Source organism: Sus scrofa, chromosome X (genome assembly GCF_054392235.1).
Source record: "Sus scrofa isolate SSC_HxYL_T2T_F1_AM1 chromosome X, Sscrofa_HxYL_maternal_Yorkshire_Landrace_v2.0, whole genome shotgun sequence".
Taxonomy (NCBI): domain Eukaryota; kingdom Metazoa; phylum Chordata; class Mammalia; order Artiodactyla; family Suidae; genus Sus; species Sus scrofa.
This window is the reverse complement of record NC_139401.1, coordinates 47324007-47344497: the sequence shown is the minus strand read 5'-3', so window position 1 is coordinate 47344497 and position 20491 is coordinate 47324007. Positions and strand designations below refer to the sequence as shown.

The window sequence follows — 20491 nt, the reverse complement described above, 5'->3', positions numbered from 1 at the left end:
CGGGCAAGCATGCAGCAGGCAGCTGAGAGGTGATGTCTAGAGTCTCTGTTCTGCTCATGCAGGGCAGGCGTGCCTTTGAGAACCTCTGCCCTGGTGCACCGCGCACAGAAAGCGCTCACCCGGGGACAGAGGGGGCGGCCGGGGGTGGGGGGGATAGAGCAGAAAACACTGGCGCCTGCACCCTGTATGTGCACAGAGGGACATATTTAACTCTCACGGTCCCCTTCCCAAAAAGCATCACCATGTGCATTGAATGAGACGGATCCTTCTCCCAAGCGCGTGCATTTGGACTCATCTCTGCACATGAGGTCACACGGCCACTCTCACAGACAGAGCGTTTGGATGTGGGCTGTGAAGAGCATCTTTTTCAGACTGGACGTGAGAGTGGGCATGTGTTGGCCATGTGTTTGGGGGTTAACAAGAAAGGCTGGGGCGATCTGGGGTGGGGGGGGCAAATGTCCTGATACAGTAAAGGGGCTGCTTTACCCCCTTCCGTTTGTCTGCTAAACTAGAAGCTCGGGGAGGGCAACTACTGGTGGTAGGAGTCGCCTCACCCACTGTATGTCTCCCCGTTACGGTGTCTGATCATGGGGAGCCGGAATCAAGAGAACGCTCATGCCCTAACACCGTGTAAGCCTGGCCACAGGGCAGGATGCCTTTTTTTCCCACACGTGTCTTCCAGAGAGCCCGGGGACGAGGGCTCTGGGCCAGTCCATCTTACTCGCCAGTGAATCTCTAACACTCAGGGCAGCGTGCCTCATGGGGAGCTCAAACATTCTGAAAGATGGTGGGAAGGCAGAAGAGGTGACATACAGGTACTCGGTCGTTCTCTTTGAAGACAAGGCTCAGCCTCTTTGAATCCTTGAATAGGTGTGTTGCACTAGAGCAGCACTCACACCTAGGTTCCAAGGATTTGAGAGGGGGAGCAGATGAGAAGGCTCAGGCACCTGCTGTGTGTGTGCGTGCGCGCACGTGCGCAGGCACTATGGCAGAGAGTCTTGGTCTAATGTCTATACACTGATGAATGACTATACAGAGAGGCTTCCGAGTGAGATCAGAGAAGATTCCTGCTTTCGTGTACCTGTGAGTGATGGCAGCAATGAGAAGTCCGCCCACACTCGGGGCACGTGGGTACCATGGCTGATGCGGAATTTCATTCTTTTCCCTCGACACAGAAGCAATGTGAGAGTGGGAACACAGTGTGCCTTGTCGACAACTGTAGGGTCTCGATCCAGTTCAGTACCATGCAGAGAAGAGGTGATCAATAAATATTGGTGGGATGGCTGGAAAGGTATTCGGCTTTGTATGAAGATGATGCTCTCACTCTCAGAATCCTTGCCCAGGTGCATTGCATTCACACAGCACTCTCACCCAGGTAGCAAGGATTAGAGAGGGGAGCCAGAACAGGAGGGGTTAATGAGAGGGCTCACTCGTCTTCACAATAGGTGCTTACTTGTGATGATACAGAAGTAAAAAGGAGGTTCTTGAGCTTCATGGTAAAGATGTCTAGTTGACATACATATAGTTACCAGAGAGAAGAGCCACTGCAGGGGAGCGATACATTAGGAGTTGAGATTTGGGGATTAACAGATACGCATTACTATATATAAAATAAACAGCAAGGACCTATTATACAGCACAGGGAACTCCACTCAGTCTCTCTCTCTCTCTCTCTCTCTTTTTTTTTTTTTTTTTTTTTTTTTTTTTTTTTTTTTTTTTTTTTTGCTTTTTAGGGCTGCACTTGCAGCATGTGGAAGTTCCCAGGCTAGCGGTCGCATCAGAGCCGTAGCCGCCAGCCTACACCAAAGCCACAGCAACGGGGGGTCCGAGCCATGCCTGCAACCTACACCACAGCTCACGGCAACACCAGCTCCTTAACCCACTGAGCGAGGCTCAAACCCACATCCTCGTGAATATAAGTCCGGCTCATTTCCGATGAGCCACAATGGGAATGCCTCTACTCAATACCTTGCAATAAACTCTACGGGAAAAGGATCAGCGAACAAATACATGCGTATATGTGTAACTGAACCATTTTGCTGTACACTTTTAACACAGCACTGTAAATCGACTATACTTCTTCAATTTTTTTTTTTTTTTGGTCTTTTCTAGGGCCACTTCCGCGGCACATGGAGGTTCCCAGGCTAGGGGTCGAATCGAAGCTGTAGCCGCCAGCCTACGCCAGAGCCACAGCAACGCAGGATCTGAGCCGTGTCTGCGATCTACATCACAGCTCACGGCAACACCAGATCGTTAACCCACTGAGCAAGGGCAGGGACCGAACCCACAACCTCATGGTTCCTAGTCAGATTCATTAACCACTGCGCCTCTACAGGAACTCTCCTATACTTCTTCAATTTTAAAAAGATGTCTAGTTGAACACATTTTGTCTGTTCTCTCTTTTTTGACAACAAAAAAGTGTCAAACTATGAGACAACATTGTGAGACGAAAGAGAGAATGAAGATGAATATCACCAAGGCTCGTTCTCTCTCGTTATCTCGTTTTCCAACGTCAACATGTATCAGAATCACCCGGAGAGCTTGGTCATATACCAGTTCTAGGGGTTTCTGAATCCATAGGCCTGGGGAAGGACCCAAGAGTTTGCATTTCTAACGGGTTCCCAGGAGATGCTGCCACCACGGCTGGTCTGGACCTGCAGCGGTATGGAGGGACAACCATGGAGTCTGGCATCCACAAAACCCTGGTTCAAATCCAAGCTCCACCCCAAATTAGCCTAGAGAATCGACACATCTGAAAAATGGGGACGAGCTGTAAAGCCTCCCTCCGCATGGTGCTGAGACAATGGAACAGGATAACAAAACACAAAGGGGCACCTAGCACCCGGCCCATGGCTATCATTACTTGTACTTCTTACCCGCCACTTAGCCGCGTTTGTGTATTTGAGTGTGCATTTTTAAGGCGGGGGTCACACGATAGCATGCAAGTGACATGTAAGAGGAAAGAGGCCTGAATATCTGTGAGATGGAGGACCTGCAGCGGGAGAACGAATAGACTCATTCTCCTGAGTGCTTTGCAAACACCTAAGCTGACAAGTCTGTCTCTCCCTTGGTCTCCGTTATCAACAAGGTGCATGCCCCATCACATGTAAAGAATACAGAAATGGGAGTACCCGTTGTGGCTTAGCGGTAATGAACCCGACTAGTATCCACGGGGACTTGGGTTCGATCCTTGGCCTTGCTCAGTGGGTTAAGGATCTGGCATTGCCGTGAGCTGTGCTGTAGGTCACAGATGTGGCTCGGATCCTGTGTTGCTATGGCTGGCAGCTGCAGCTCTGATTCAGTCCCTAGCCTGGGAACCTCCATGTGCCGCGAGTGAGGCCCTAAAAGAAAGAAAGAAAGAAAGAAAGAAAGAAAGAAAGAAAGAAAGAAAGAAAGAAAGAAAGACAGACAACAACAAAAAGAATATGGAGAGAAAACATCAGAAGTTTCTCTCTCCTCAGTGTGTACATTGGCGGGGGAGTGAGCACGAGCATAGGGGGGAACCATTGCAACAAGATGTACCCTGGTGCAAATGTGGCATATGGGAATGGGGTTTGTTTTTTGGGCATGTCTGTGGCCTGCAAACATGCCCAAGCAAGGGATCCAACCCACACCACAGCAATAACAATGCCAAATCCTTAACCCCACTGAGCGCCCATGGAACCCTAGGAATGGGGTTTAGGGAGTTCAGTGTTCAATTGCAAGAGCAAGGGAGTCAGAAGGCCTGTGCTTTGTACTGGGGATGCATGAGGTTCAGCATACAGGGGGTGGATGGGGCACATGCCACCCCTCATACCAGAAGATGAGGAAGCCAAGGCTTGCCCTCCTGAAAACCCAGCATGTTGGAGGGAGGCGTTTTTTTTTTTTTTGTTTTGTTTTTTTCCTTTTCTGGCCACCCCATGGCATATGGAATTCCTGGGCCAGGGATCAGATCCAAGCCCCACTTGTGACCTATGCTGCAGCTACAGCAATGCCAGATCCTTAATCCACTGTGCCGGGACGGGGATCAAACCTGCATCCCAGCACAGTAGACAGGCCACCAATGTAAAAGCCCTGTGATCTGATTCTGAATTAGAAATGTAAGAATGAACTCACATTTTATCTTTTTGTGTATTTTTAAGGCCACACCTGAGGCATATGGAAGTTCCCAGGCGAGGGGTTGAATTAGAGCTGCAGCTGCCGGCCTACACCACAGCCAAAGCAACGTAGGATCTGAGTCATGTCTTTGACCTATACCACAGCTCAGGGCAATACCAGACATTTAACCCACTGAGCTGGGCCAGGGATTGAACCCTCATCCTCATGGATACTAGTCAGATTCATTACTGCCGAGCCACAAAAGGAATGCCAACAAAACATTTTTTTGTTCTGTTCACTGAAGAAGCTTGAAAACAATGACCCATCCAGAGACAATGAGCACTGCTAGGGCCTAGAATGTGGTCTTTAAATACCATGTCTAATCAAAGGAACCAAGGCTTATTAAAGATGTGGCAGATTTCAGGTCTAGGGAAGATGATGTCTGAGATAAGCCTGGAATAATTTTTCAATCCAGAAGGCAGGGAAGCTTTCTTTTTGAGGGCCATGACAAAATAACTCATGAACCAATTTGAGGAAGCTCTCCTGGCTAAACATGGAACATTTGAGCTTACTGGGGACAAGAACTGCAAAGGAAAGATCAAATATATTTAAACCCATGAGCTTATCAGAATAATTTTTTAAAAGATCCTCTTTGAGGTAAGTGGGTGAGCCAGCTCATTATTTTGAGTACTGATAAGTAAAGAGAATTAAGCATTTATTCCACCTTTCCTATAAAACTGTACCACTGGGTAATCAAATAGTAGTTGAGGGAAGTTTTTCTTTATAGAAGTATTTCTGGTAATAAACGAAGAGAGAATAATAGAATTAGAAGATCACTATTTTGCAAACGTAATGAAACAATGCCTCTAGGAATTGAGCATCAGTGGCAACTAACATCACAGAATGAGAGCCAACCAGTTGTTTTGTGCCTCTTAATGGAAATACTTCTGCCTCCTTCCCCAAAATTAAGCCCAAATCTCATCAGGCTTCCAGATACAACTATCAATTTATAGGAAATACAAACAAGGAAAAGGAATATGTAAACTATACCAGGGGGATGCAACCAGAAAAATCCAGCCTGTGGGAAACTATAGGACAAAGGGCGTACTTTCTTCCAAGAAATAAATTACAAGCAGAGAAAAAATATAGATAGTGGGAGAAAGCATAGTTCAGAGACTTCAGATACCTATCAACCAATATAGGGACTTTATTTGGGGGATCCCAATTTATGGTATTCTTTTTTGGGTTTTTTTTTTTCTTTTTAGGGCAGCACGCACTGCATATGGAGGTCCCCAGGCTAGGGGCCAAATCGGAGCTGTAGTTGCTGACCTATGCCATAGCCACAGCAATGCCAGATCCGAGCCACGTCTGTGACCTACACCACTGCTCATGGCAACGCTGGATCCTTAACCCACTACGTGGGGCCAGGGATCGAACCCATGTCCTCATGGATCCTAGTCAGGTTCATTAACCACTGAGCCACTACGGGAACTCTCCAATTTGTGGTATTCTTGAGACTAGAAATTTGAACAATGAATATCTGATGATACTAAGAAATTATTAACTATCATCAAATGTGATAATGGTATTATGAGATTTTTTTTTTCTTTAGTCCTCTTAGGGCCGCACCTGCAGCTTATGGAGGTTCGAAGGCTAGGGGGCAAATTGAGCTACAGCTGCTGGCCAATGCCACAGCCACAGTAATGCAGGATCCGAGCCGCGTCTGCGACCTACACCACAGCTCATGGCAATGCTGGATCCTTCACCCACTGAGCGAGGCCAGGGATCGAACCCGCAACTTCATGGTTCCTAGTCGGACTCATTTCCACTGCATCACGACGGGAACTCCCTGATTTTTTTTTTTTTTAAACCTGAGTTCTCACCTTCTAGGGAAATATACTAATCATCGGCTTTCCATTTCCTCCATCAGATCTTACTCTTTCCCACCCCACCACATCTGCCACAATGGCCTCTTTGTTGTTTCTAGAACACAGTAAGTCTTTCTTGATGGCCCTATATGACCCTTAAACGTCTCACCGCCATCTCCAGCACCCGTGCCCGACCCCCTCCTTTACCCTCTTTTCCTGCTTTCCAGGTCTCCAGGGCACTTACCACTGATTGACACACTATGCGTTTTCTTACTTTGTTCACTGCCTGTCTCCCCGCCACTAGGGAAGGAATTCTTGTCTTTTGACCACTGAAGTAGCCCTGGTGGGAAGGAAACTGCCCAGCGACATAGTAGATGCTCAGTAAGTATTTGCTGAATGAATGGCTCACTGAATAAACCAGCTGCCAACCTTGCATCTGAGAAGAGAATAAAGCAAGCTCCTACTCAGATTTGAGTTTAGACGAACGTCTAAGAAAATAGAACTTCACACACCCTGCTGTGCAAATAAATGTGCATTTGGGAAGGCGTGGGATAGGGAGGCAATCCCATTTCCTGCACTGTGTGTGCGTGTGTGTGTGAATGCACACTTCCATATGTGTTAAGCAACAGAAACCTCTTAATTTCCCTCACACGTTGCGTTTGTGGGAATTAGCTAGAAGGTTCCTTTTCCATCACACCCCATGGATGGGAATCCTGAGAAGGTTCCCTCGCCTCCTCCCCACGAGGCACTGACAAGGAAGGAACAGGTCAAAAGAGTCACTCCCTCCTTCCAAGCTGTCCTCATCCCTGAGTGGGAGGACCTGCACTGGGCACAAGATAAAGGTAAGAGAAAACTCCCCCTCCTGCAAGACCCAGGTATGACTGAGCTGGGGGGAAGGACGCAGGGCAGAGGGTCAGCCTCCTTCCCACTGCTGGTATGTGCATATCTGCCTTTTTTGAAGGTAAGTGTGTGTGCGCACAGGCACAAGAGAGCAAAGGACGCCGAGGCTCACCATCCTGCAAACCCTGCACGTGGGAGGGGTTTTCAGAAAGCTCACCCTCCACCATGCAAGGGATGTGAGAGAGGGAGCAGGGGAAGGCTCATTCTCTTGGCACGAGGTGTGGGTGCCCTCTAGAAAGCGAGATGCCACAAAGGAGCAAGGGACCAGTGCTGGTGGGTAAGGCAGGAGGGGTACACATGGTGCGGGACAGCCGCTGGGGGCAGGGGAAGGGGTTGGTGTAGCACACACGGGGCTTAGGAAGAAGGGGCTCCATCAAACACTTGCCGTGTGTGTGTGTGTGTGTGTGTGTGTGTGTGTGTGTGTGTGTGTGCCCATGCTTAGGCACTGCAGGGGAGGGAGAAGGCTGGCCCTCCTGCAAGCCTTGGGTGTGGGAGGGTATTCAGATGCCAACGGTCCTACACTCAAGGCATGTAAGAGAGAAAGCAAGCCAGGAGGTTCATTCTCCTGTACAGTGTGTGAGTGTGTGTGTGTGTGTGTGTGTGTGTGTGTGTGTGTGTGTGTGTGTGTTTTCCAGATACTCTGGACAGGTATGAATGCGACCATGCCCCACACATAAAACGCGTTTAGATTTTAATGAGAAAGTAGGTCTCTGTGTCCATTCGCAATATGTACTTTCAAGAATGTTCACAATCTACTGCCTATTATTTTTTCCCATCTTTCTTTTTCTTCCAAACCTCCATGTGGCATTTATTATTTGGAGGGCGCTGTTCCAAGTGCTTTTCATGAATTAACCCATGAAATTCCCATAAAATACCTACAAGGTAGTCATCACTCTCCCTATTTTATAGATGAAACAACACTGGACCCTGCAGAGAGGACCCATGGTAAGAGAGCTCAGAATCCTGCACGCTGCTATTTAGAGAGAAGCCCCCCAAAGAAGGCTGAGTCTCCCCACAATTGTATGCATATGAAAGAGCGAGAGAGCAGGACAGCAGGAATCCTAGGCCACCCAAAACAAAAGCCTTGTTCCCCTCACGCTGCGTGGAGGGGAAAGACATGTGGGTGTGAGAATGATGGCGAGGGGATCTGGGTTCCGTGTGTTTTAGATGCAACAGGGAGCCTCATTCTCCCGCATGCCTGCTCACAGGAGGTGTTCAAGCCGATGCCCCTACACAAGGGCCATGGAAAAGGATAGGCTCTGGGTGCAGGAAGACAGAGCACCAGGGTGTCAGAGGGAGTGCCAAGGTGATCAACTTGCTAAGCAGGTTCCCTTTGGTGCCAGATCATAGGCGGGAGCTTCAAAAAGTGTAGCTTTCTACCGGCAAAGGATGTAAGAAAAAGAGAGAGAGCAGAAGAACCGCCTTGAGCAAGGCAAGGCCATGTTCCCTTTCCTGCCGATCAGGAGTGGTTTCAGAAAGTGCACCCTCCACCAGGCAAAAGAAGCACGCAAAGGAGGGGAGATGATTCACTCCCCTGAGTACTCATGTGCATGTCTGTGGGTGTGTGTGCACACGCATCAAGCAAGATGCAGGGGGAGAAAAAGGGGAATGCAGGAGTTCCTGCTGTGGCACAGCGGAAATGAATCCAACTAGGAATCATGAGGTTGCGGGTTCGATCCCTGGCCTTGCTCAGCGGGTTAAGGATCCGGCCTTGTGGTGAGCTGTGGTGTAGGTCGCAGACATGGCTTGGATCTGGCGAGGCTGGGGTTGTGGCATAGGCCGGCAGCTGTAGCGCCAACTGGACCCCTAACCTGGGAACCTCCATATGCCGTGGGTGTGGTCATAAAAAGCAAAAAAAAAAAAAAAAAGTGGAGTGCATGAGCCATGAGTAGGGGGTAGAGCAGCAAGGCCAGGGCCAATACCCTGGCTCATAGCCCTGCAAGCCTGCGTCCCTGCACCAAGCATGTGTGATGGTGGCTGGAAGGCAGAGGAGGCGCTGCAATGAGCCCCACTTTTTGCTCAAACTGCGTATGGGGGAGGGGCCAGAGGAAAGCTGAGTGTGGGAAAAGGGACCAGTGAGAGGAAAGAGACAGAACCAGAAATGGGAAAGGGTGTGGGGGAGGGGAGGGGTGGGGTGGGGGGGAGAGAGGAGAAAGCCGGGGAGAGAGAGGGAGAGCAGGCGGTCTGCAAATATAAATACGTGGTTATCCACATAGGATGGTGTTAAGAGCCACTGGACAAGATGAGAACCGCTGAGGACTAGTGAGAGGTGGAAAGAAGACATCCAAAGACTAAGCCCTATATCTCTAAGGTTTAGAATTCAGGAAGAAGAGGAGGAGCCATCAAAAGTGACTGAGGGGGTTCCCGTCAGGGCTCAGTGGTTAATGAGTCCCACTAGGAACCATGAGGTTGCGGGTTCGACCCCTGGCCTCGCTCAGTGGGTTAAGGATCCAGCATTGCTGTAGCTGTGGTGTAGGCCGGTGGCTACAGCTCTGATTCAGCCCCTAGCCTGGGAACCTCCATATGCCGCAGGTGCAGCCCTAGAAAAGACAAAAAAAAAAAAAAAAGTGACTGAGAAAGAGAGGCTGGTGAGGCAAGAGGACAACCAACCTAGAGCATGGAGTCCTGGAAACCAGACTAAGCAGGCAAACTTATGAGGTGGAAAATAATTCTCATATTCTTTTCCTTAGATGTCAGCTGCTTGACAGCATTAATTAGCGTGTTAGGAGCCCAATGTGGATTTCGCCTTGACTCTTGTTCTTTAGTATTCCACATTTTTTTTTTTTTTTGCTTTTTAGGGCCATACTTGTGGCATATGGAAGTTCCCAGGCTAGGGGTAGAATAGGAGCTGTAGCCACCAGCCTACACCACAGCCATAGCAACTCGGGATCCGAGCTATGTCTGTGACCTACACCACAGTGCATAGCAACACCAGATCCTTAACCCACTGAGCGAGGCCAGGGAGTGAACCCATGTCCTCATGAATACTAGTCAGGTTCACTACCGCTGAGCCACGACAAGGACTCCTAGACTTCCATCTTGTGGGCCAACCAATTAAATCTGAGAAGTTTCCTGCCATTCTTGAAAGATAAACTCCAGTTTCTGATCTTTTTTGTCTTCCCTGCTAAAATGGGCAGATAGTTTTTATTCCGCCACACTCTCCACCATACAAGGCAAATACTTAACAATCAGAAGGATGCCTGCGAGTTTGAGCCAAAGCTCTTATAAAGTCACTGCTGTCCAGAGTTCCCGCTATGGCTCAGCGGAGACAAATCTGACTAGGAACCATGAGGGTGCGGGTTCGATCCCTAGCCTCGCTCAGTGGGTTAAGGATCCAGCATTGCTGTGGCTGTGGTGTAGGCCAGCAGCTGTAGCTCTGATTTGACCCCTAGCCTGGGAACCTCCATATGCCACAGGTACAGCCATAAAAAGCAAAATAATAATAATAATAATAATAATAATAAAGTCACCGCTGTCCTAGGCAACATGTCTGTGGGAAGGGAACTGCAAGGTACGCTGGGTGTAAGAGACTGGGCACTGTTCAGAAAGTGTGTGCACCTGTAAAGCTTGTGTGTGGGAGGGGACTTGAGACAGCTCATGCCCAACCTGAGAAGCAGGAGACACCAAACAGGTCAGGAGGCTGCTGTTACTCCCAGAGGACATGAACTGACACAGGTACGAGGGGGCGGGGCGAGGGGTGGGGCAGAATCTGGAGCCTCCTCCTCTCACCTGCTGGGGCGCATCATCCCTGAGTGTGCGTTGGGGCAGGGAGGGCACTGCTGTCCTAAAGTTCTCTCTTGTGCACCATGCCTATGAGAGAGGCATGAAGGAATCTCCCGTCCTGCATGATGGGCAAAGGCTCACTGTCCTGCAAACTCTGCACAAGGAGCTGGGATCTGGCAAGTTCCCTCTCTTGCGGTCAAGCCATAGAAAGGGTGACGGGGAATTTCCATTGTGGCTCAGTGGTAACAAATCTGACTAGTAACCATGAGGATGCAAGTTCAATCCCTGGCCTCGTTCAGTGGGTTAAGGATCCGGTGCTGCTGTGAGATGTGGTGTAGGTCGCAGACGAGGCTCGGATCCCGCGTTGCTGTGGCTGCGGCGTAAGCGGCAGCTGTAGCTCTGATTTGACCCCTAGCCTGGGAACCTCCACATGCCGTGGATGAGGCCCTAAAAAGACCAAAAAAAAAAAAGGCTTTGTTCTCTTTTCTGGAGGTTCCCAGGCTAAGAACTGAATCAGAGATACAGCTGCTGGCCTACACCACAGCCACAGCAACGCCAGATCCAAACCCCATCTGCGACCTACACCACAGCTCGTGGCAACGCTGGATCCTTAACCCACTGAGCAAGGCCATGGATCGAACCAGCAACCTCATGGTTCCTAGTCGGAATCGTTTCCACTGCGCCACGATGGGAACTCCTACTCTGGCATATATAAGGCCCATGATGTAGCAAGCAGGTCAGAGAGTGGGTGTGTTTCACTTACACGTCTGAAGTGAGCAGCCTTGTTTCTCTGCCTTTTTCGTGGGGCTGCGCATGGGGAAGTCCTTGTGGCAGCATGCTCTGTGTGGGGATCTGTGGGTTCACCACAGAGTGGCAGGTGGTACCAGGGTAAGCGAGAAGGGCCACCCCAACTGATCACCTCTTCCCTTGTCTACGGCCAGAAGGGTGCGGCTCAAGGCAGATAGGCCCAGGCCTCATTCCATGCTCAGCCACTTGGGGCAAAGTGAGAAAGAAAAAGGGAGAACTAAGGACAGAGACCCAGAGGTGGGAGAGTCCATTAAAATGTTCATTCACTATTTTAATTTTGAAGTAAAGGAGAAGCTGGCAAAACAGACTGGAGACCGAGCTGGCTGTGTGCATGTGTTCGGGGGCGGGGGGTGGTGACGGAAGAGGCTTGAGGTAAGGGTGAAGGGCAGAGACAGTGCAACAGGGACACAACACGTGGGAGGAGACATAATAAAGTGGTGACTTTGATGGCTTTCCCGGAAACACTGATGATCAGCAGGATAAGCTAGTTAATGAGCTCCTGAAAAATTGCGAGCCAGTGGCACATTTAATGGCATCCAGAGTGCAGAAAATCCTAAAGAGGAGTTCCCATTGTGGCTCAGTGGGTTAAGAACCCAACTAGGATCCATGAGGTTGTGGGTTCGATCCCTGGCCTCACTCAGTGGGTTAAGGATCCGGCATTGCCATGAGCTATGATGTAGGTCAAAGATGCAGCTCGGATCCCGTATAGAAGTGGCTGTGGCGAAGGCCGGCAGCTGTAGCTCCAACTGGACCCCTAGCCTGGGAACCTCCCTATGCTGCATTTGTGGCCCTAAAAAGTGAAAAGAAAAATGAAAAGAAAACAAAAGAAAAGATAGAGAAAGGAAGGAAGGAAGGGCAAAGAAAGGAAAGAAGGAAAAGAAAGGAAAGAAAGGAAAGGAAAGGAAAGGAAGGAAGGAAGGAAGGAAGGAAGGAAGGAAGAGAGAGAGAGAGAGAGAAAGAAAGAAAGAAAGAAAGGAAGGAAGGAAGGAAGGAAGGAAGGAAGAAAGAAAGAAAGAAAGAAAGAAAGAAAGAAAGAAAGAAAGAAAGAAAGAAAGAAAGAAAGAAAGAAAGAAAGAAAGAAAGAAAAGAAAGAAAGAAAGAAAAAGAGAGAGAGAGAAAGATGCTAAAAAGGAGCCATATGTTCAGTATGGGTAAGTACAGCATGACTGCTGTCCTCGAGGAGCAACGTGCAATCTTCATACCAAGTAAGAAAGTCCCAGGCCAAGTTCTGGAAGCTCCATCCCAGCTTGGAGACTGTGATGCCATGAGAACAGACTGCAGCTGGAGAAGGTAAAATGCTGACCTAGTGATATAACGCAGTAGGTGTGAAATGTAAAACGTAGGAATTAAGAGAGGAGGGACACGGCTGTGGGCCAGATGGGTTGGTATTAAGAGCAACCCAAGAGGATGGGAACGATGCTGGCAGTTCAGGAGGAAGAGGAGGCGGAGGAGGGTATTTCAGAAGGTGGAGGAGAATACGCACAGGCGCCACCTAAGAGGCCACAAATAAACCAGTCGAGCTGGAGCGGAGAGTTCTGCCAGGAGGGTGAGGGTGAATAAGGCCGAGGCCATGCTGTGGTCCTTAAATGCTACAAGAAGAAGAATGAATCGGGCTACGGAGTTCCCGTCGTGGCACAGCGGAAACGAATCCGACAAGCAACCATGAGGACGCGGGTTCAATCCTTGGCCTTGCTCAGTGGGTTAAGGATCCCGTGTTGCCGTGACCTGTGGTGTAGGTCACAGATGTGGCTCAGATCCTGTGTGGCTGTGGTGAAGGCCAGCGGCCACAGCTCTGAGTCGACCCCTAGTCTGGGAACCTCCATAAGCTGCCGGTGCTGCCCTAAAGAGACAAAAAAAAAAAAAAAAAAAAAAGAGTCAGACCATCGGTGTGGTGAGCAACCACTTCTGAGAGGGAACTTTTCCGTGGCTCATCCATCCGTGTTTCTCTTAATGTGTGTTCCCTTGAGTGTCAAGAGGAATAAACTAAAACCTACCCCAGCTCGCATGTGTATGGAGTTCAATGGCCGAGATGAGGCTAAAAGAGAGATTTAATGTTTAAAATGAGCTCATTCAGAGGGAGACGAACAGGCTGGAGGGGCTTGAAGACTTTATAGGCAGTCCGCGAATGACTGAGAGGCCTGCGAAACACAGCTGCAGGCCATGGACAGTTACCAAAGTTTTGGGGTGTTTTTGTTTTTGTTTCTGTTTTGTCTTGTCTTTTGGCTTTTTCTAGGGCTGCGTCCACAGCCTATGGAGGTTCCCAGGCTAGGGGTCGAATTGGAGCTGTAGGCTGCCAAGCCTACACCACAGCCACAGCAATGCGGGATCCGAGCCGCGTCTGCAACCCACACCACAGCTCACAGCAATGCCGGATCCTTAACCCACTGAGTGAGGCCAGGGATCGAACCCGCAACCTCTTGGTTCCTCGTCAGATTCAGTAACCATGGAGCCACGACGGGAACTCCCCAAAGTTTTATAAGTTGGCGAACAACACGCTTCTTCAGGAAGGTTAGTCTGGTAGCAAGCGGAAGTATGGATTGGCACAAGGGGGATCCACATAAAAGCTCAGCCCTCACAACTGAGGGTTGCAAGAGGAAGCAATGCTGGGCAGGGCAGTGAGGAGGGTTAGGTACATGCCAAGAGCAAGGAATTTGCAACGCGTTCTGTGTGGTGTTTTATGAAAAGGACTCTCGCTGACAGTGTCGGGAACAAGGCTTGATGAGGGTGGTGGCTGAGCCAATAGAAGTGCGATGGGCATGAGGGACCCTTGAAACAATCTCCAGAGCTAGGGTGATGAAGCTGGGGCAAGATGACCTCAGAAAACGCCAAGGACTCCAGCCTTGACACACTGATAATGGCTTTGGGCTAAGCATTAGGTATTTGGGGGCTTAGCATCCTTCGCAGAAATGGTCACGTTGTCTTGCAAAGCAGTAAACAAGAGAAGGATGTTTTGCTGCACAGACACCAAGGCATTTCATTTCTGCAGCTCTGAATTCTGAGCAAGCTACCTACCTGTGCTGGTGTGCCCAAGATGAAACGTTAACGGTTCCCTCAGTTCCCAAGCCCTGTGGCTCAAAAGCCAAGCTATAACACATGACAAAACTGGCAGTCGAGGAGTTCCCGTCGTGGTTCAGTGGTTAACGAATCCGACTAGGAACCATGAGGTTGCGTGTTCGATCCCTGACCTTGCTCAGTGGGTTAAGGATCTGGCGTTGCTGTGAGCTGTGGTGTAGATTGCAGATGTGGCTGGGATCTGGCGTAGGCTGGCGGCTGCAGCTCCGATTCGACGCCTAGCCTGGGAACCTCCCATATGCCGCTAGAAAAAGGCAAAAAAAAAAAAAACTGGCAGTCAAGTGGATTGTATTTTACTGCTCACGGGAAAGTTAAACAAAAAAATGACAACTTGGAAGGACTTGACTCATGAGCTCAAGTCCCCTCTAAAAATAGGTACAGTTACACCATTCATTTGGTACATAAACTTATTACGTCTTGCAACGTGGAGGACTGGCAGAATGAATGGAGTCATTATCTCTTCATTTATGCTTTTCTTACTAGCTGTCAGGCCTCTGCACTCTACATTTCCTCCAGGAACCCACTCTAAGACTGCCTCTCCTCTCTGACTGGCTCCCATAGCACCTACACACATTCAGCCTTGCATTCAGTCACTGGCACTGTGCCTTATCTCCTTCCTCACCCCACCCCCGAAAGGGAAGCCACTGACCTTGACTTTGCTTGGAGGTCTCAGACACAGGGCCAGAAGCTCCGTAACTATCTGTGAAATGAGTCTGTTTGCTTTTCAGCAAAGTACAGCTGCTCGGATTCTGTTTGAAGTATTGCCATTACCAGGCCCCCAAAATGTCTTAGCCAGCAGCTCTTCGAATTACGTCCCTTTCCCCATTATTGTGCAAGAAGACATGGATAAGATGATTTACTAATTCAGGAAGATTGCAGGGCGTGTCAGGTTTGGGCACACATACACACGGACACTCCATTTTTCAGCCACTATTCCGCCTAACCACCCACCCAAGGCGTGGTGACTACTAGCCTGGCAAATACCGCCTACACCTCACTCTGTAATTCCAAAATGTAAGCTTATAAACAAATCTTTTTTTTTTCTTTTGGCCAGGCCCACAGCATGTGGAAGTTCCCAGGCCAGGGACTGAACCTGCGCCACAGCAATGATGCAAGCTGCTGCAGTGACAATGCTGGATCCTTTATGCACGGCACCACAGCAGAACTCTCTTTTTATTTTATTTTATTTTTTTGCTTATGAACAAGTCTTCATCCGAATGTAGGTCCAAGAGATAAGATAGAGGATACAGAGAGTTGAAGATTAATCCTTATTCTCTCAATGGGCTATAGGGAAAAAAAAAAAAAAACTGACCAATCTGGGGAACTGAATTCTAATTCCCACCCTATAGCTTGACTTGACTGAAGTCTTGAAAGCAAGTGGCTGACACCTCTGCATCCTAGATGCTTCGTACTCATGGTGACAAGGCCAAATATTTGTTTGGGGGAGGAAAAACAGTCTGTCAAAACTCTGTGGGAAAATTCACCCCATCTTATTTAACTTTCGCAACCTACTGTATATATTTGAAGACAATCCGCATAAAACTGTGTCTGAGCTGCCCCTAGGGTTTCTGTAGCAGAATGGAGTCATGGGTAAGACTCTTCTAAAAATACCTATGTTGGGAATTCCCAATGTGGCACAGGGGAAATGAATCCAACTAGTATCCATGAGGATGTGGGTTCAACCCCTGGCCTTGCTCAGTGGGTGGGGGATCTGGTGTTGCCATGAGCTGTGGTGTAGGTCACAGACGCAGCTTGGATCCTGCGTTGCTGTGGCTGTGGTGTAGGCCGGCAGCTGTAGCTCCAATTCAAACCCCTAGCATGGGAACCTCCATATGCCACAGGTATGGCCCTAAAAAGCAATAAATAAATCAGTAAATAAAAATATCTATCTTCTTGCAGTGGAATACAAGACTGAATAGGGGCACATCAAATTCTGCACCATTATAGGTTGTGTTATAGTGAGAGTCTAAACTCACATGGTCGAAAGGGCTTACTATGCACTAGAATCTAACACAGCCAAAGGAAATTTTTTTTCTTCTTTTTGTAAATGTTCTTTCCCGCTGCCCTGCAGCGTATGGAATTCCTGGGCCAGGGACTAGATCTGAGCCACAGTTGTGACCTACGCCACAATTGTGGCATGGCCGGACTGGGGATCAAACCTGCACCCCTATGCTCCAGAGACGCTGCTGATCCCATGGCACCACAGCAGGAACTCCTAAAGGGAATTTTTTACACTTCTACTCTACCTCAAATCTATTTTTCAGCATCTCACATAAGATGGTTCCTCAATTCTTAAAATGCCCTTGTCTTCGTTTATATTATTCTATACTGTTGTGTGGTTCTACTACACTGATCGTTCCTTCTTCTTCTTCTTTTTTTTTTTTTTTTTTTGTCTTTTTCAGGGCCGCACCCACGGCATATGGAGATTCCCAGGCTAGGGGTCGAATCAGAGCTGTAGCCGCCAGCCTACATCACAGACACAGCAATGCAGGATCCGAGACACATCTGCGACCTACACCACAGCTCATGGCAACACCGGATCCTTCACCCACTGAGCAAGGCCAGGCGTCGAACCTGCAACCTCATGGTTCCTAGTCGGATTCGTTAACCACTGAGCCACAACGGGAACTCCCATTCCTTCTTTTCAATCTTTGTTGTCACCCCTTCCTTGTCCAAGGTTCCTACTGTGTGTCTTCCCTCCTTCCCTGAAGAATACATCTTCAGCTTTCTAATCATCTCTCTGAATTCTATTTCAGATTTCAGACGTCATGATTCTCATATTCTAAGTATCTATTCCTGCTGTTCCATTCAAGCCACAGGATATTTCAAGCCGTTTATCACAAGATAAAAAGGCTGATGCCTAAAAATAAAAAATAACTAAAACTAAATTCATTACCTTTCCAAAAAGCAAATTTCCTTCCCCCCTAAGCTGCCTGCAGTCGCCATTGCTATTTTAAGCTGACCAATTTAGAATGGTCATTATCTTTCACTCCCTCCTACTGTAATCCCTGTATTTAATTGGTTACCAAGTCCAAACTTCCTGGTTTGCAGTGCGTCACACTTGTTCCTTTACTTTCTATCTCCACCATTCTCACTGGAGTCCAGCCCTGGCTGCTTTACACCCTTCATGATCTGCTATTCTTCTCCAAGACCAGTCCCTACTGCCATATTCAATCCCAGACTCCTCCACCCTGCTTCTCAGAATCTCTACAATCCTTTTTTTTAATAAAGCAATAGAAATGATTTGATCTCAATTATTTAGAGATATATGTCCAAGTGCATGTTTGTTTTTGAAATAAAAAAAAAAAAATAGGAGTTCCTGTTGTGGCGCACTGGAAACTTGAATCCGACTAGGAACCATGAGGTTGAGGGTTTGATCCCTGGCCTTGCTCAGTGCGTTAAGGATCCAGTGTTGCCGTGAGCTGTGGTGTAAGTCACAGACGTGGCTCGGATCTGGTGTGGCCGTAGCTGTGGTGCAGGCTGGCAGCTGGAGCTCGGATTAGACCCCTAGCTTGGGAATCTCCATATGCCACAGTGCAGCCCTAAAAAGACAAAAGACAAATAAATAAATAAAATTAAAAAAGAAAAAAAAATTTCTACAATCCTCTTGCTCAGTCAAGCCAACTTCCTCACAGTCAACCCCCACCCACCCCCAACCAGACTTGTGTTATTGGGCCAGACTGGACCATCACCTCCCCTTTCTACTGTCTGTATTTACTTACTCATTTGTGTCTTTGTAGGGCCACACCCTCAGCATATGGAGGTTCCCAGGCTAGGGGTCTCATCAGAGCTGTAGCCGCCAGCCTACACCACAGCCACAGCCACACCAGATCCAAGCCACGTCTGCAACCTACACCATAGCTCACAGCATCTCTGGATCTTTAACCCACAGAGCAAGGCCAGGGATCGAACCTGCATCCTCATGGATACTAGTCAGGTTTGTGATCACTGAGCCACAAAAGGAACGCCTACCTTAACTGTCTTTAAAGACCCAGCAGCTCAAGTCTCACTTTGACGACAGTTTTCCTCGAGGTTCTTTAAGACAATACTATTCAAGTCTTGATTGTATTATAACATCTTCCATCCCATCCCCCTCACTGTTTCTTGAATAATAAGCCCACGAAACGCAGAGTTTAGGGCATTTTTCTCTTATAACCCCTTCCACAGTGCTAGACACATAGCAGCTGCTCAAGAAATGCTTTGCGGCTCACAATGATTAATGTTTAAATTATATTATTTAGGAGTTTCTGTCGTGGCTCAGTGGTTAACCAATCTGACTAGCAATCATGAGGACGCAGGCTCAATCCCTGACCTTGCTCAGTGGGTTAAGGATCCAACGTTGCCATGAGCTGTGATGTAGGTCGCAGACGTGGCTCGGACCCTGAGTTGCTGTGGCCATGCTGTAGGCCAGCAACTACAGCTCCGATTAGACCCCTAGCTTGGGAACCTCCATATGCCGTGGGTGCGGCCCTAGAAAGAAAAAAAAAACTGTATTATTTAATTGGAAAGCTTCTGCTCTTATTTCTCTTCCTCAGTGATCATACATTGGGTGTAAAAGAGCCTAAGCAAGTCGTGACCCTCTGGGCCACTTCCTGACCCTTCCCCTTGCCTTTAACACGTCAAACGTCACACATAAACCCCTGCCTATGACACGAAAAGTCTGTAATTGGAGAACTCGAGGAACAGAGGACCACAAAATACAGCTACTTCCCTTAACTGTGAAAAACGGCTTCTTCCCCCCTTCAGGTTAAACAAAGCCCTTAAATTGAAAAGCAAGGACAACCGGAAACTCTTCCTCTTCCAGGCCCTGGGGGAAATGCTGCTCTGAGGCTGACCTTGGTGGTGGAGAAGGTGGGTGTGGGGAGGAAAGCTTCCATGCCTAGAAGCTAGGGCTCAAGCCAAGGGAGGAAGAGACCCAAATCCGCTGGGGCCCAGCACATCTTTCTCTAATGCCAGAAATTCAAGGAGGGGGGGCGGTCTCATTTCCTGATGCATCTTGCTGTACGCTTCAGTCTGTTTAAGCTATTCAATTGCTTTTCCTCACACCCACCCGCCACCAAGGAACGAGCCCTCCCAAGTTAGTGGAAGGAAACAAGAGGCCAGTCACACACATTTTGGTACTCCACTGAAGAGGAACCGCAACAGCTCAGTTTGGGGAGGCCCGTAGAACTTAGTTAACTACGTTATAAACTGAGGACAAATTCTAGCTCCACATATATGCCAAGCTTTAGAACTTCAAGACATTCCTGCTTGAGTAATAAGAGCAAGCAAATTATGTGCATTGAAAACAATCTTTTAAAAAAGTAGCTGGCGGGGAGTTCCCATCGTGGCGCAGTGGTTAACGAATCCGACGAGGAACCATGAGGTGGCGGGTTCGATCCCTGGCCTTGCTCAGTGGGTTAAGGATCCGGCGTTGCCGGGAGCTGTGGTGTAGGTTGCAGATGCGGGTCGGATCCTGCGTAGCTGTGGCTCTGGTGTAGGCCGGTAGCTACAGCTCTGATTAGACCCCTAGCCTGGGAACCTCCACATGCTGCGGGAGCAGCCCTAGAAAAGACAAAAAAAAAAAAAAAGTAGCTGGCTTCCTGCAAAGTGAATATATCATCGCATTAAGAAATTATTGCTCGGGGGAAAATGAAGAAAACCACCTGCAGAACATGCAGCATATTGTTGTAGCAAAGTGCTATTTCTGTTGTAAGAGATTTTAGCAGCCTTTTTTTTCCTTGACATAAACCATAGTATTTAAGTATTTCTTCTCTTTATTCTTTTGGTGGGGGGGTGGTAAGCTGCACTCGCAGCATATGGAAGCTCCCAGGCTAGGGGTCGAAACGGAGCTACTGCTGCCAGCCTGCGCCACAGCCACAGCAACACGGGATCCAAACTGCATCTGCGACCTACACCACAGCTCACGACAACACTGGATCCTTATCCCACTGAGCGAGGCCAGGGATCGAACCCGCATGCTCATGGATCCTAGTGAGATTCGCTTCCACTGCACCACAATGGGAACTCCTCTTCTCTTTATTCTTGTTTTATTTCTAAACAGA

General features: G+C 48.5%; 1 protein-coding gene and 3 non-coding genes across 7 annotated transcripts in view; all 4 read right to left on the bottom strand.

Moving 5' to 3' along the window:
- CLCN5 (chloride voltage-gated channel 5) overlaps nucleotides 1-20491 on the bottom strand; it is a 203043-nt gene that overhangs the window by 103986 nt on the left and 78566 nt on the right.
- MIR362 (microRNA mir-362) lies at nucleotides 846-924 on the bottom strand. Its single transcript, NR_037201.1, has one exon. It is a non-coding gene; the product is annotated as a microRNA mir-362 (primary transcript).
- Nucleotides 1317-1396, bottom strand: MIR500 (microRNA mir-500). Its single transcript, NR_035403.1, has one exon. It is a non-coding gene; the product is annotated as a microRNA mir-500 (primary transcript).
- Nucleotides 7313-7392, bottom strand: MIR532 (microRNA mir-532). Its single transcript, NR_035396.1, has one exon. It is a non-coding gene; the product is annotated as a microRNA mir-532 (primary transcript).